The sequence below is a fragment of the Lagenorhynchus albirostris genome, chromosome 16 (assembly GCF_949774975.1).
Source record: "Lagenorhynchus albirostris chromosome 16, mLagAlb1.1, whole genome shotgun sequence".
Taxonomy (NCBI): domain Eukaryota; kingdom Metazoa; phylum Chordata; class Mammalia; order Artiodactyla; family Delphinidae; genus Lagenorhynchus; species Lagenorhynchus albirostris.
Genome location: NC_083110.1, coordinates 27,900,970 through 27,918,191, shown reverse-complemented (window position 1 = coordinate 27,918,191; position 17,222 = coordinate 27,900,970). Strand labels below are relative to the sequence as shown.

The 17,222-nt window shown below is 40.9% G+C and overlaps 1 protein-coding gene and 1 non-coding gene across 3 annotated transcripts in view; both read right to left on the bottom strand.

The window, feature by feature from the left end:
* The window catches only part of LRMDA (leucine rich melanocyte differentiation associated), a 1,268,542-nt gene that overhangs the window by 192,335 nt on the left and 1,058,985 nt on the right, over positions 1–17,222 (bottom strand). The gene's annotated exons all lie outside the window — the stretch shown is intronic.
* LOC132507678 (U6 spliceosomal RNA) lies at positions 16,675–16,777 on the bottom strand. The gene has a single exon (XR_009536255.1). It is a non-coding gene; the product is annotated as a U6 spliceosomal RNA (small nuclear RNA).

The following is a 17,222-nucleotide window of genomic DNA, read 5'->3' as shown; positions in this document are numbered from 1 at the left end:
AGCATTAGCAGGCACAGTTACTGGAGAGACAGAAGACATCCCAGCACCCATGGGGCACGTTCTCCGTAGGAAACGTCCATTCTCATCAAATTGTCTGTTTGTCTCTGACCCTGGAGACATGGTTGTAAATTCAGATCAGACCTCAAGATTCCAGAACCATTCCCTGATTTATCTGTAGATAACTGAGACTTGCAGCTCGAGGATTCTACTCGTTTCTCACAATGGTTAATGTGGAGACTCTTTCCTCTATAAAAATCACCTCAAACAGTAATTGTCCTTTTTCTGTGGTGAACTGTAATCCAGGAAAAAGAGTGACTTATAAACAGTGCCTCCACTGCAGTATTTCTCTTCTCTCTTCTCCCCCGACAGCCCAGGGAGGAGTATTCAGAACCTTACAGTCCAAGCACACGATTCAATAAAAGGTGGCTGCCCCTTCCAGGCCCTGACTCAGCCCAGGGAAGAAGAGAAGCAGAAACTTCCCTTCCAGATGTGCAATGAGGGGAGAAAGTCACTCCGTCCTCAGGGGACAAAACAGTGCTGTGAATTTCAAAGGCGGATGCCCCAGAGGCCCCACCAGACTCACTCCACAAAAATGTTTGATGAATGACCATGGCAGGCATCAACTTTGCAGATTAATGACTAAAAGAGTTTAGTTTATGTCTCAGTGGAAGAGGATAAATTTTCTCTTGGCTTTGAGAATCTGAGGGATTGAGAAACCCAGCTAACCACAGCACCTCTGCCTTCATTCACAACGCTTTACCATGGATCGTTTACTTTCTACATTCCCCTTTCAGTGGGTTTTCATAAATTTAAGCGAAACAGGCAGCATGTCTGTGTTCTGCTTCTTTTGCAATACGATGGCCACCAAGTCATTAGAAATTGTCTTTGGGTTGGTATGGTTGGTGGAAAATCACTGAGGTTTGTTGTGAAATTCATGCTCAACTCATAACTCAACTAGACACTGAGTGGATATTTGTCCAACTTTAAACCAGGCTGCTAAAAAGTACTGGCATCAAATTAAAAATGTATGTCAAGGCTAAACCCTGTGTGTGTGCGTGTGCGTACACGTGCATATGTGCGTGTTTTACGTAGTGTAAACTCCCTACCCAGAAGTTAAAGCACAAGCTAAAACCTGAGCCCAGGAGTCAGGATTATGATTATTTTTTCCTACCCTCCCCCATTTCTCCATCTTAACAAGGCCTTATTCTTTCACATCCTGTTAAACATTATGGACAATGTTTCCATGAGAAGAGATATTATTACTTGGCTACCCCCATGTCATATTTTGCATGAACCATCATATATATGAACTAATCCATCATCTTTCTTGAACAATTACAATCTGCCTAGCCCTGTTCTAGGTATTTCTTGGGGACACAAGGAGAGAACAAGGCATGCTCTATACCTCACAATCCATCCAAGAGCATATGTGGAACTTCACAGAGCACTACAAGGCGGTAGGCGAGTAGGAAGGCACGTGAGACATCAAAGTACATAGAAAATGGTCTGGAAAGGGTTGTGTGAAGTAAAGGGCATTTTTATGAGACCTGGAAATACAGGTAGGAGTTAAGACAAGAACAGAAAAGCTAAAGGAAGGGGATATTCTGTCCTAAGCACAGTGACATGGGAGGTGAGGGTGGGAAAGCAGAAGATGGGTTTCCATGTGAGAAGGACTAGGTAATAAAGAAGCAACACATCACAAGGGCTCTTAGAACATCAGAAAGAAGAGGTGAACAGAGAGTCTTTCTGGATTATTAAGAGAGGGTAGGTGAGGGCCACAACAATGAAAATAAAAGTTTAATTTCCCAACTACTTGTAATATATTTTAAGAGAAATTGCAGGTAGGTGATGTGCATTACATGAGTGATACATATGGACAATTGTCAATTCTACTTTGGCTTCTCATTAAGAGAATTAAAAACTTGATATTTTCTCCTTTTTTTTCAATTAGCACACACACAAAAAATGAAGACAACCCATCTCAAATAAATGACATTTTTTAATGACATAAAGTGTTTCCTAAATGACATACAAATGGTTTTAGAAACACTGCCTCCACTCTTACGTGTAATCAATAAGGACAAGACAAAGATGACTTATTTTACAGCCAATGGCCAACGTGAGGGATTATTTGTAGCAGGTAAAAGGCAATTAATGAGAATTCGATTTGCTTTCCTGCCTTAAAACAAGACAGGCTCATTAAAAGCACACTGGTGACAAACAGGATGACTAACTTTTTAGAGCGCCAACCCAGGGTGCATCCACGCCAGAATCCACCCCCCAAAATAATCCATAGCAAGTCATGATACACATATATAATTACTTTGACATGAAAATATGAAAAATCCATTTTTATTTGAAATCATATGTTATTTTATATGATTTACCCTTCATTGATATAAATCCTATTATTTAAACAAAAAGGAAGACTAGTTAACAGTGGCAGTTAATAATAATTAATAGTAGGACTAACTAAACAGATAATATGTGGGAGAAAAATTTCACAATATTTTTATGTTTTTTCTTATCCTCTGATATAGCATTTATTTTAGCTTTTTAAACTCTCTAGTGGATATTTAAATTTTCCTATCTTATTATCTTATTCTATATTCTTAAAATACATAAATATATGACTTTTTAAAAGGATAATGAAAATACAATAGAAACAGATATCTGCATTTAATAAAAAATAACAATGACATGTTTCTTTCTGTCTTACAATATAACAGGATATTTTTAGTCCTGCTATTCCCTTTTCTAATAGTACTTCTCTGAACTGCCTAGAGCCTTTAGGATACCTTCTTTTCCTTTATATAGTAGTAACTGAATATATAGTCAAATGTAAGATTCTGTTTGACTTGTGGCTATGCTCTTATCAAGCCCATATTACAGTGTTCTGCTGTCAGTCCAATGTGGAGACATCAAACTAAACACCATGTCAGCGAAAGCATTTCAGCGTGGAACATTTCAGAGTTTACTTAACTAGCAAGAACAGGATCTTAGACTTATAGGAATTGGTTTCCAGCTCTCCAAAAATGTTCCTTCACTCTGTATCTACATGCTTATTTTGATAGACCAGCAGTTTGTCAATCAGATCGTTGCATTTATAAATTCATCATAGAGATGGTTCATGTCCATTGTTTTTAAAACATGAGGGAGCAAATTAGATGCCATCATAAGTTAAACTTCTTTTTCTCAGGGAAAGTAGTTTTAAGGCACAGAGGTAATTCAAACTTGTGAAATCGCAGTTGGATTCCAAGTAAGTTATAGTTTTAGTAAAGAAATTGAGAAAGACCTATTTGACTTGGCTGTACTGTGGTGACATTTTTTGTTGTTGTTGCTCAGAAGCACCCTGTTTCCAAAAAACTGGCTTCCAAAAACTGAGTTTTTTTCTTTGTATGATCTTTTGTCATATCCTACACATAACATCAAACAAATCAGGTCATTCTTTTCTAGGCTCTTTGTGACCTCTTCACAGATTACCAAAGAACTGTGGAGAAACAGCACATAAATTTCTGTTTTACTGTAATCCTTTTCTCCGTTCTCACCCTTGAAGTATTCCAAATTAGAGAAGGACATTCCTCTTGTCCCATACTTTGAAAATATGATTTAGAGCAGGCCAGCATTTTAACATCTTTTCTGTGGCTGGCAATAATGACAGCCATTTTGTACACACGTATCGAAAAAGGCTGTCTCCTTCCATTTCTATAACTTCAAAAATTTCGAGTGCTTCTGCCTGTTTTGAGGAAGCTGAAAACTTTCATTATGAAAGCTTCAAAATCATAGGGAAGCAAATCACGCCCCTTTTCACCAGTGTTGTAGACAGGGTGGACAGGATGTTTAGCTGGTGAGATCGTTTCATTTTCTTTGGTAAGAACTTTAAACACTGAATGGAATTTGCCAATATTTACATTTGTATCGTCTGCCAATATGCAGATAGATGAGTGAAGTATAGCTTGTGTTTAGACAATCTTTTGTTTTACGTTTTCTGCAGTTTCATTAAAATCTTCATCAAAAACAAGAAGATCCTTTGAAGCTCTATTTTTCAAGTCCAAATACTGAAAAGCCAGAGAGAACATTATCTTGTTGCTGTGATTTGAGGGGTCACTTGACCCACCATGGAAAGCATGGTTGTTCATCAGACCTGACAAAATTAGCTCTACTCTCTAGGGGGACAACTCATGTTATCCCAAATTTCCCCTTTGTTCACCCATAGGACATTTTAACGGCAACCTATGAATCAGGAAATACAAGTTTAATCAGTTTCATAGAGCAATCACAAGAACAATATGATAAAGCAGCTTGTTTATGTGACACACCCAGTCTAACTCAGCGGGGACCATGTCCTGCTAAGCGTTGGTGTCTTCTTGGAAGATGAGAAAGCTTTTGACTGATTTAGAAGTACTTGTATGTCTCATGCCAGGACTGTGAGATTCAGTTTTCATATGTGCCTTCACATCTCCACCGTGTCCAATTGCAAATTCTTTTTTTTTTCTTCAATTTTTAAAAATTCTCTTCTACATACTGTGCAAAATGCTGTTTGATTATTTACTGGCCAATTCAATTGTATGAGTCCTTCCATCTTTCATTAAAATAACAGCCATTTAACCTTCTTTCTCTGGGATGTCTAGGTCATGCTGGCATGGGTGTTATAATCATCCTCATCTTTATGATCTGAACTCTTAGAAAATATGGTCACAATAGTCACAATGTAAAAATTAAACTAGCACTATCTTGATACAAAGCCCAACAGTTAATCCACAGACAAAGTCAAATAGATGGATTGTTAACACTCATAATCACGATGTGCTGAAGGTGTACACTTAAGTTGCATCAACTGGAATGAAACAACAGTGGATGATTCATGAGTGTGAATTTCAAATCATGGTTACTAACACAAGGCAGGAAAACAGTGACAGCAACTACAGAAGGTGAATAATCTATACTGTATCTATTTGGCACTAAAAACAGCATTGCTTACCACGCCTATGTTTTGGGGCTGCCATATGGGTTTTATATTTTTCCGCCAACCTTTGGCATTCATCATCAAAACCCAAGATTTTTTGTATCCCAGCTATGGAATTCCCAGCATGCAGAACTTTCAGTACTAAAACCAGGGCAGTGGTAGGCAATCCAGGACGGTTCACACTGCTAAGACTTGATGCTATTCAGTATAAATACTTGCAGAGTTTGGAACAAAAGGAACGATAAAGCCAGTCATCTTCTCTCAAGACACAATGAAATAATAGAGGGAATAAGCTATTTATTCAGAAATGCATCTGGGAAGTTAAGATCCACATTCAAAAATGAGCTGAATGCAGAAGACGTCTATCTGAAAACTGGCCAATTGGGTCTGTCCAAAGGTAGAGACATTTAAGATGACTCAAAACCTATACAACTGATGGCTGTGACCTGTAAAAATGTAGGAGGAACAAAATCTGGTCCAGGTGAGAATAAGTCATTATCTCTTTGTCTTTATAATTCATCAAAGCTAAACTCTCAAAGTCTAAACCAAATACTGGAATACTCTAAACCTCTATTTGAATGGGCTGTACTATCTAATTTTTAAATCTTTGACTGTTTCATAAACAGGGCAACAAAACTATTAGTACCTTTTTGTTTTTCCCCGCGTGGCCAGTTCTGTTTGGCTGTTTCCAAAATATATATTCATATGAACACTGGCCCATTACTATTAGTAGGAAAGCCTTGGAGGAATGTATGAATATACTTAGCCGTGCCCAGTGGAAGCCTCACCAGGGACTACCCTTACTCACTTGTCAAAAAAGGCTCTAACTTGTTTCTGGAGCAGCAGTGCCCAAAAGGCAAACAAAGACACTATGTTAATCAACCGTGTAGATAAATATATCTGAAGAACACTGGAACTAAAAAGTGTCAAACAGGGTTCCAAATTATAGATTTCCCATATTATTTAGTAGGCTTATGTGCAATGAGCACCTTCAGAGCTGGAAATCTTGCGTTTGTGTCCCTAGTTTATTTGATCAGGAACGTTTAAAATCTTGGAACACTTCTCTGAAGCAATGTTCTACAAACTACAGTTTGGGATACATGGATATAAATATAGCAAAATGTTGAAACTGGATTCTTTTTCAAGTTCAGCTGAAGCCTCAAGACCATAGAAAGAACTAGACCCACATTCCAAGATGGGGAGCCAGATCACCCAGGCAGGACCTGCGATGGAGGGATCTAAGAACTGGATTTGCAACGCTTAGCTGACCACATCTCTCTACGTTACCAAAAAAAGATGTGGGATGGGGTAGGAGAGGAGTTTGAAATTGGGAAGTGGAGATTTCTTTAAAGAGAATTTTAGGTTTGCCTGCAATGGTTTACCTCCATGGAGAAGGGTTAGAGGGTGAGAGGGAGTTCAGTGGATCACTTGGACAGCTTGGTGTGTGTCCCTTGCATTTTCAGGGTCAGAGTGAACTGATTTCTGACTTATGCCTAAAAAATTTAACAAGTGAAAACAAGACTACGGCTGAGGCTGCTTTCTAGGTGGCTCAGTAAAAGAGGCCTGTTTTGAGGTGGGGTATGTTAGCCATACCCCACTATTAATAAGTCAAAGATCTATATCTCCATGGAGAAGATCAGGGCCAAGTACAAGACAAGGCCCCCTGGGTTAATCTTGGATTCTGCCCTGCTGGAGGTACAGAGATCTCAAAAGAGAGAAGTCCCCAGATGTCCAGGATTTGAAAGAGGAATAACAAGTGAACCGCCTCAGGGGGTGGATTTATTGTCGTCAAGAGAATTGCAAGTGAGAGGACTCCAGCTGTTCATTCATGAAGCAGCCTAAGGAGAAGGGTCAGGCTACACATCTGCCCCTGGAAGAGCAAACCAGGGCCAGGTTGGCAGCAAGCCTGCTTCTAACTCCTCCTTCTCTTCCCTCTCCCCACCGGACCCACCTGGAAAGTGGAAATGAGGAGAAGATGAAAGAATAAAGGAAGAAGACATTCCTCAGCCCACAGAGGAGGCATTACCTGTGGGTGAGTTTCAGTTCTCATTTTTACCTTAGATTTGTGATATTTATACCTGAACCCAGAGTGTTTCAAGACTCAGTAAACAGAGGACTTACTATCTAAGAGCGAGCAGCAAGCTCTGGGCACCGACTGAGATTTTACTCAGAGGCAGAGGAAGATCTAGTCCTACAGAGTGGATACACAGGGGCAGTTGTCAGTAAAATAATAAAGCTGTTGCACCCTAGCATGTACCACTAAACTAACATTTTTGTTAAAAGCACCAATGGCTTCGTATGAAGTACCTGAGGACCATCCTGTCATTCTGTGACTCAGAGGCCCACTGCGGGGAGGAAGCTACAGCCCCTTGCATTTGCATGGTACTTCCACGTCCAGCTTCTCAACTGACCCTCACAACTCTACAAGGTAGCTGGGTAGGTATGACTGCTCCTCTTTTACAGAGGAAGAAACTGAGGATCACATCTGTGACTTGGCTTATCTAAAGTCTAAAAACCCAGGCACTAGCAGATGCAAGTTGTAGAACTCTGGTCATCCAAACTTCTTGTTCACTGCTTTTTACAACGCACATGCTATTTGCTTTAAAGGACAAGAGGAGAGGTCACTTGCAAACACTAGACTCCATTTCTCCAACGTGATTGGAAATGACTTCTCAGTGAATACAACTGAAATAATTACAGCTGTTAGGTTTTCTAGATAACAACATCAGCTTTGACGTGAAGTCAAGAGTAGCATAAAGCAGTATGACCCCAGGCAGAGTGGCTTAAAGTCTTTTCCCAAACCCGGCTGGTTGCTCTAGATAGCTGGATGGATTTTGTTTTTCTCCCCCCTCAGATAAGTGAGGTAGGGGCTGTCTCTTTGATTATATGCAAACAAAATACTGTGTACTAGTAACTCTTGGCACAAAGCACAAGACCTATTATCGGTTTTTTGTTTGTTTGTTTTGAACTGGCACAAAATCTAAGAAAAGCCTCAAGGTGCAAATGATCTGCAGTCCCTTTAACATCATGTTTGTTTATTTTTATGAGACCTCATTATTGCTCTTTACCCTAAATTATAGTTACATTCCTGGCTCCATTTTCCACTCTTCTGCAAACTCCCAAATACTGTTTTTATCTGTATTTCCAAATAATCTTCAATACTTCATCAAACATTCACATCACATAGATGATGTGTTGGACCAAGGCAAGGATCTGTGGAACCGAGTAATTTAACCCAGAGCTGTGAGCCCAGTTCTCTCCCAGGGGAAGTGCCACATGTCTTATCAGAATTATAAGGGAAAATCCCCAGGTTGCAACATTTCACAAAGATTGAGTCCTTTGGCTCCTTGTTGGACTAGCATTGAAATATCTAGGTTTCTCTATTTTTACATTATTACTTAGCTAGCCAGTTGTGTCCTAATTATAAAATGGGCCATCTTTTTTGCAAAAACTTAATTAACACCCCCTTCTCTTCTTCGTAATGGCCCTCTCCTAATCTTTGTCATCCTCCTTTTGCCTTTGCCCCAGTAGGAACGAAGTTCTTAAGGCTCCTGGTTCCTCCAACATGGAAAAATTCCCTGAAAATGTTTGTGTAAACAAACTTGGCTAAGCTGCTGCAATTTAGGGTCAAAATTTCCCCAGTCTTACTGAAACAGCAGCTTAAAGTAATAACAACTGCCCCTGGAATAGCAAAAATAATCCCTTACAGCTATAAATTATAGTTTTACACCACTCTAATTTATGTCAAGCAAAATGATGAAGTGCTAAACAAATGTAAGATTGTATTTGTATTAAAGTTGCCCCTTTCTCTAACTGTCAAAAATCCCACTTAAACTTTGAGGTTGGGTTTAGATATCAGCACAGCGAAATGTTCCCCCACCCCGCAAGCACGGCTAATTAACCCCTTCTTTGCACCTCCCAGGTCTCTGTTTATACAACTCCAATAGCCTATCTCATGCCATTGAGGTTATTTACACATGTATTTTCACTGAATATTCCTTGAAGGGAAAGACTCTCCACCTCCATGTCCTGGTCCAATTCTTAGGAACTCAAAAAGTGGTGTTGACGTGAGCTATCCATAACCCTATAAAGAACCCATGAAACCGTTACCCCTTTTTAAAAACAAGCAAACTAAGCCTCAAAAAGATGAAGGGATCTTCCCAAAGTCAGAGATCTCGCTAAGAGAAAGGCAGAACGTGAATCCAGATACCCGCAGTTCCAGCGTCCATGTACTGATACTGTAATCCCTGTCTTTGGGAACTCCTTTCACGGAATGGTCCCTGTGAGCTCAAAGCAACTTAGCTTGGTCATTTTGTTTATTTAACCCAACAAATAAAAACGTTTGTTTTTAAGAAACAAAATTCTACCTTTTTTCATGGAGAAAAGTTGTTTATGCCAACAAACTAATAAGAAAGAGAGAAGGGGAAAAGAAAATAATGAAAAAAAGGAAAGAGAAAAGAAAGAAAAGGTAGGAAGGAAAGGAGGGAGGAAGGGGACAGATGGACAGAAAGTGTGAGCAAAAGCATTCCATGTTAACTTATGTCATCAAACTGAGTTTCAACCTGCCTTTCCAATTTCATACACCACCACTACCCCCCCCCACTCATCCTGTGCTCCAGTTAAACTGATCTAGTTGTGACAATATTGAGGATAAGCAACTAAAAACAAATTGATTCTTATACTGATCTTATATCCTGCAACCTTGCTAAATTCACATTACTTCTTGTAGCTTTTTGTAGATTCCATTGCATTTTCTACACAGATGATCATGTTATCTGTGACTAGAGCTTTTCTTCTTCCTTTCCAACCTGGATGCTTTTTCTTTCTTGTTTTCTTGCCTTATTGCACTGGCTAAAACCTCCAGTACAATGCTGAGTAGAAGTAGCAAGCATGTGTTTGTACTTTTTTTTTTTTAAATGACAAAAATGATTGAGTATTTTTCAGGCATTGAGTAAAGTCCACACCAATTAAAGGTGAAGAATCGGTGTCCACCCTGAGGAAATCCTGACCTGGTGGAGGAGATCTCTCTACTGCTAAGACAGAAAACCAGATAAGGCTGGAAAGATAAGGCCAGAACAGGTCCTTGAATAATAAAAGTAACAACAGCAGTAACAGGAGCCCCAATACTTATAGAAGGACTACTATGGGTCAGGCACGGTTGAAAGATCCTGATATGTAAACCCATTTGACTCTTCCATCTTATCCCCGTTTTATAGGTAGGGAATAAGAGACACAGGAAGATAACTTGTGTCTCCACAGCCAGTGTTCTCAAGAGCTGGACTAAACTGCCTTCAGTTACCATGTCTTCATTAATAGGTACTAAGCATCCACTCTTTGCTAATTACTCTGTCACTTTCAATTAATTTAACTATCACAATAATCTTGACTTATAAATGAAGGAACTGAGCTTCAGAGAGTTGAAGTCACCTGTCCAAGGTCACCCAACTAGCACAAGGCTCAAACCAAAGTGTTCAATAGTTTTTCCCACACCCCCGATTCTTCTTCAAATAGCTAATATTTATATAGTACTTTGCAGTTTACAAAAATCATGATCACATTTATACCTTAACTTCCACTTAAAGGAATTGAGATTTTATTCACTAGGCAAAGGAGAACCTTCATCAGTTTTTGAGGGGAGGGAAAATGTGAGAGGGAGAAGAGGTATTTGGGGACGACAAGGGCAGCATCGTTCTCGATGGGTTTGCTGGGGCACATCTGCAAGCACAGGGGTTAGGAGGCTCCCATCTCTCAGGAGGCTCTTCCGTAACCTCTGAACCCATGAGTCCTTCCCTCCAAACTCATTTGCCAGTCGGGAGAAGTCCTGCTTTAAATAACGAGCCTGGAGGGAACTCCCAGAAGAGCAGAGATAATAAAAGTATTTCTTATGTCACTTCTCCCTGCATTTAACTTTCGGGAATATTTCTGTTAACTGGGAAGAGCACACCAAGGAACCATTATCACTGAGACAAGGAGAAAACGGATGGCAGATTTACTCAGCCACGTCCTGTCAGTGTCAACAATTTAACTACACATTCAAAAGTCATAACCTCATCAGTTTTAAATTTTCTAGGTTTCTGGCGTATATCTCTTCATCTCCCTCATTAAATTTATAGCGTGTTCTCTGGTACATTTGCTCAGTATGAAGATTTCAGTTTCAACTGGCGCATATTGGAGTCGAACAGGGGAATGATTTTCTTCTGCCTTAAGTAGTTAGCAGAATAAGACAGCGTATGAAATGGACCAAAGCCCAAAGCCAGGTATTTGGCCAGTAACAGCAGATGGCTTTGACCCCATCCATCACAATGTCACCCCGCTTACCAAGGGTGGGTCCGACACAGACAGACCAACCAAACCCGAAATGTGAATAGTCACTCTGCTTTCATCGTCTTCCCTGCTCCACACCCAGTATCACTATTCCCTACTTGGGGACTCCCCTCATTCAGAATTGGAGTCCTGAGGTCCTCATTATAACCCCTCTAGGATGGTTGCTCCAAACAAACTCCCCAAACCCAAATCGATCCCGGTCCTCTTGCACGTATCCTAATTTTAACAAACTAGTATTCTGTGCTCAACTATGTCAGATGAAAATGACCGTTAAAGAAAAACATTCAGGCACTACTTAAGTGATAGTAAGCTTGATGTGACTTCTTTCCCAGGGGTATATGTATTTTAACAAAGAGTGCACAGAATCAGGCGTGCCCTAACCTATAGAATAAGTTCAACTGTGGAGAGAGCATTCTGTGCAGCTTCCGAGTGGAACATTTTCCAGCATCCATCAAAACTGTCCTGTGAGAAACAGCTAACCCCATCAATATACTTAGACGTCAGTTTCCTCCTGTCATTTAGTAATATGATACTGATCTCACTGGATTATTGTGGGGGATGATCAAGTTGGTTAATAATTGTTATAAGCCTCTCAGAAAGCAATACAGTACTACATGCAAGTGAGAGGTTCCTAACGACTTTTATGCTTTGTTCTTTATACAGGTAACGTACTTGGTCTCACTCCACGAAGTCAAAAGAGACTGGGAACCACCTGGGTAGTGAATCTATCTTTCAGCTAGACAGGAGTATAACTTCTACCAATACTACTTTCTGGGTTCAACTCCAGATTAATGATCCTATCTCTAGTTTCTCAACTACCCACAAAAATACAGCCCATGTTTCTTGGGTGGGATGAAGAGAAATCACCTTTAACACTGGCAGCAGATATCTTCTGGGACCTACGAATAAGGCTGCCATACCAATAATGATGAACCAAGGCAGTGTGTGGACCAACTCAAGGGCAACAAGATGCTCCTAGTCCTGAGATAAATAACTGAACCAAGGATGTGATCCATGAAGACAGGTAATACTTGCTACTGTTTCACTTTGAACAAGAGCTCCATTCCCAACCATAACAAATCTTCATATTTTTATCCAAAATGGATCTTCACAGATTCAATTGCTGCTGTCTTTTAACCAATACATTAGGGCATAGTCTATACCTTCTTTTGCTACTTTTCATCCCTAGGGTCCTTAGCATATTAGAAGTCTACTTGATTATCTATGAAAGTAGTAAGTTCTAGGTCGTTGGGGACATTAAATTATGGGAAAATGAAGATCTCAACATTCCTAATCAAAGTATCACAGAAGGGTGGATCTGAAGAATAACCTGGGACATTCTCTTTGTTTTACAGGGCGGGGAATTGAGTCTGGAGCTTAAAGCCATATGCTGGAGTTATGAGGCAGATTTGAAATGCAGACTCAGGTCTAGTATACTGTGTATCCACGCTACCATATAGCATCCTTTCCCCTCTGCTGCGCATGACATTAGCGCTAATGGAACCACTCGTCCTGTCATTGTTCCCTAGAAGTTAATGAAGGTCTCGCATTCCCACTAACCTTTTAAACTTCTACTTCCCCTACCATGGGTCTTCTCATATTTCCTCCTGAGCTTCCAGGTCAGTGCTGGGAACTAACAGACCTGTCCTCAACACTTTTGCAATGACCAATGGGATGGATGAATACGTGGCTTCTGAGGTCCTTGTCATCAGCACTGCTGTGGTCTGCTAGCTGAGACGCCAATGTTCTCTGCCATAAAATACAGCCATCATGACTCTGGTGAAAATGGGGGTGTGGAGGACAGTTTCTGCAGCTAGCCAGCTCCACAGGCCACCTACAGCAGCAGTCCCCAACCTTTCTGGCACCAGGGACCAGTTTTGTGGAAGACAATTTTTCCACGGACTGGCAGTGGATGGGGGGGGGGGGATGGTTCAGGCGGTAATGTGAGCGATGGGGAGCGACATAGAGCAGAAGATGAAGCTTCTCTTGTTCACTCGCTGCTCACCTCCTGCTGCGCTCACTGGTCCATGCTGCCCCTTGCCAACCATCTCCGTGGTGGAAGGTTGATGACAGATGCAGAGCACACAACCCTGGCTGGATGCCAAACATCTGGACTCAAAACCAAGCAACCACATTATTCCAATCAAAGAAAATCTAATCAACAAATATTTCCAATGCCTACTATGTGCATGCAGACAGCTGTGGTTAAAATGAACGACATTTAAGTCCTACTCAAACCCCAAATTCCACTGCTCTCTGTTCCAGACGCCTGATTCTGTATTAATCAAATATTCATGTTTTGAACCAAGCACCTGTTGGAATATGTCAATGTGCAGACAAAACCAAAAGTTATGAATTATTTCTCCACTCCTTTAATGGTACCCTTGTCAAGCTCCCTAGGTGGAGGCCGAGAAGAGTCTACACCCCAAGCCTCCTACCATTTCTATGACTTCCATGCCTCTTGCTGTCTGCCGCTCCATCCAAATGCAGGGGAGGTAGGAGGGCCATGCTTTCTCTTCCAGCTCCAGGGAGAGAGTCAGGTGAGAACACCACCAGAGGCAATACCCTTCTGAAATCAGAGCTTGGTTGCCTCTAGGCTCACACGCACTCAATGCCAAGAGGGGGCCCTGTGCATAATTTGGCATCTGTGGTGCTCCAGTAACAAAGGATATAATATCCCTTTGTTTCTGGACATCCTAAAGTGACAATGACATCTTGGTTGGCAGTTATGATTCCACACTCTTCTGTAAATCAGGTTATTTCTGAAAGAACTTAAAGCAGGTGAATGAACATTCAGTTGCTTCATATCTGGCATTTCTCCTATAAGGAATGCCAGGGCCTTTACCAATAATACCACCAAGTATTGTGGTCATAAAATGAACAAAGTCTAAGGATTTGCTTTTAGCTTGTTTTAGGCCATTCACTGTTCTCATTCTTCAATAAGAAGAAACAGCCACCGAGGTGAAGGTGGGTGCACCTCTCCATGTGTGATGGCGGGCTCTGATTTGTCAAGGCTCCCTAGCTGTTGTCAAGCAGGCTCTGTACACACTTCAACTGGCATGACTGTGCTTGTCTTTCCTGTTTCCACAATGGCTTCTAAGGTCCTCAAAGCCAGCTGAGGCCTCACGCCCCGTGACACCAAGCACAAGGATGTGCACGATAATTATGATACCACATTTGTAGACGGGGAAAGAAGGAACCACTAAGGCCAGGCTTACTTGTAACCTTCCTAAAGGGAGATTGGAGGTGGGAAAATTCTGGGAATTTGGGTCTCCACAGCCTAGGCTTTGTGGCTCCCTCCTCAAGAGTGTGAAACAGATGACCCTCTGGTCACTTCCATTTTACGCCTCCCCTGCCCATCAGAGAGGGTAGTTTCTGCAGCCGGTCTGCTCAGGGAGCCACTGGGCTTCCTCACTGTCCATGCTCAGACAAGGGAAAGTACATTAAGAGCACTTTCCTCATAGGCCTGGACAAACTAGAAGAAAGTTTAAGATTTCCATATCCGGGGGTTACTTTGATCCAGACAGTGCTTTGGATGATTTCAAAAAAGCCATCCAGCTGGGTAGATGCAGCTACAGACACAGAGTTTGGAGAGTGGAGCCTAGGCTCAATTTTGATTCTGCTGACTTGTCCCCTTGGTTTACAGAAACCCTGTAGTACTTTCTCATCCTTAAACCTAGGACCCAGATCAGGTTTCCAAAGGTCTATCTCCTCTCTTCTGAGTCCCACTCTGATGTCCCTAGCTCTACAAAATCCCCTTGGCTCTATTCAAGAAGAAAACTCCCAAGACAGCTTCATCAAAAACAAAAGTTCCAACTCAAAAGTTTCAGCCCCTTTTATACTCTCAACCCCACCCCCAGCCCAGTGATGACCTCACAGATGAGAAGGACGTTGGAAGAGGTGGGGAGGGTATCCATACCTCCTCTTGTCTCTTTCTACATCCTGCCATTTCTTTGTTTGCACTCTCAACCTTGTTCTACCTTTCTCATTTGACTATTTCACTAGCTCCCCACTAACTTAACTTCTTTGTGACCAACTTGGCCCATGTGCCCCAGAGTGGAAGAACAAAAATTCCAAAGCCACTGCTTATACCCTCCCCATGCCAACTCCCTCCGTGGAATTTTGTGACCCAAAGATGACCCTGGCCTACATATTGGAATTTTTTTTTTTTTAACCATAAAAGAACTATTTCTGCAAAGAATTTTGAAGTTGTCATTTTCATTTTAAAAATAAGATGATAAAACACACACACACACACACAAGCCATTATTTGTAAAATGCCTACAGATGATGAAGAGGAATGCATATCAATATATACACAGGCATACAGATGAGTGAGCGAGCACATGTGTGTGTATCTAACCCACGGGGGCCAGAATGAACCGCTCAGATGAAGAGAGTGGCTGAATACTAAGGAAAATGACAGGAATCAAGAGCGTTTTCAAATTTCTTCTAGCTTTTCCTTCCACCTGTCCCTCCAAATTAAAAAAAAAAAAAGTTTTCTCAGAATTCCATTTAAATTTGGTACCTAAATGAGCTTCAGAAAGCAGTCACATGGATGGCAGAAACGCAGGGGTTACAAAGCAGGGGTCTCATTGTGGTAAGAGAATGATTGCTAGCTAGAAAGGGGGATTTTCTAGTCCTCTTCTGGTATTGCTTAGCTAAATAAACTCTGACACCTCTGTGCCTCGATGCTTGATATCTCAGATTCTTTCCAGGGTTTACTAGTGTTCTGTGGTTATATTATTTAAAAATTATGTGGATATTTGGAATAATGATTACCATGTCCATGACGACCACCACTGCCACCACCATTGTCATCCTGACTTCTCTTCTTTCCAGACCAATCTGCAATTGCCTAGTTATACCTGTACCTTAGGAAGTGAACAAATAATTGATTTCCTCATTTTGCTATATATATTTCCTATTTGCTATATATTTCCTCATTTTGCTATATATCTGGGTAGTGCCAAGTTCAAAATTCACGAGTGCCAAAGAGCCCAGTGCAAGACTATCTCAAACGCTAATGACGGAAGACCCTTCTAATTGGGTTTCCAAAGCAACTGTCAAGGGGAATAATGGAAATTCCAAGAAAACTTGATCTTCAGAGAGCTTGGGCTCTGCTTATGATCATGAGTTTGGGCCAGGTTCAGACTTTTCAAATGCTATTCCAAATACTCCCTAACCCAATAATTTGGGGCTATTCAAATGCTAACTCAGTGTCCCTTCCTGTCACAATCAGCATTCATGCAACACTTTACACTGTAAACAACTTATGAAGTTGTACATGTCACTCCCTCACGACACGAAAAAATGAGACTCAGTTCCTCAACCCAAAGATATCTTGGACGAGGTCATCTTCTTTTTTTTCTTTTTTTCTTTTTTTTAATATAGAATGCTTCATGAATTTGCATGTCATCCTTGCGCAAAAGCCACACTAATCTTTTCTGTGTTGTTCCAGTTTTAGTATATGTGCTGCTGAAGCAAGCATGGGAAAGTCTTTTTGAGAGAGAGAGAGAATGATAAGTGGTAAAAATCACAGGTTTTGGAATCACACAGACCAGCAATAACTTTAAATATCTAGGTTAAGAGAAAGTAGCATCTGAGAATTACCCACATGTGTTCTTCGTAAGGATTATTCATTCCTTACCTCATCAGATACAGTTGTTGGCACAAAGCATGTACTCAATAAATATTTATTGAACTAAATTATCCATCCTCATATTGAACACATTTACTTTCACTTAAAGGGGGCTCCGTAATCTCTCGGCAACCTGATCCTGTGCTCCTTGCGGTTCCTTTAAGGGCGAGTTCTGGGTTTGGGATACTGATGTCTTTGTCCCACCTCATCCATAAAGCCTTCCCTGACAACTCTAGTCTACCCTACTCTCCTTTTTCTGAATCCCTGTTGTAATTATTCCAGGTTCTACTC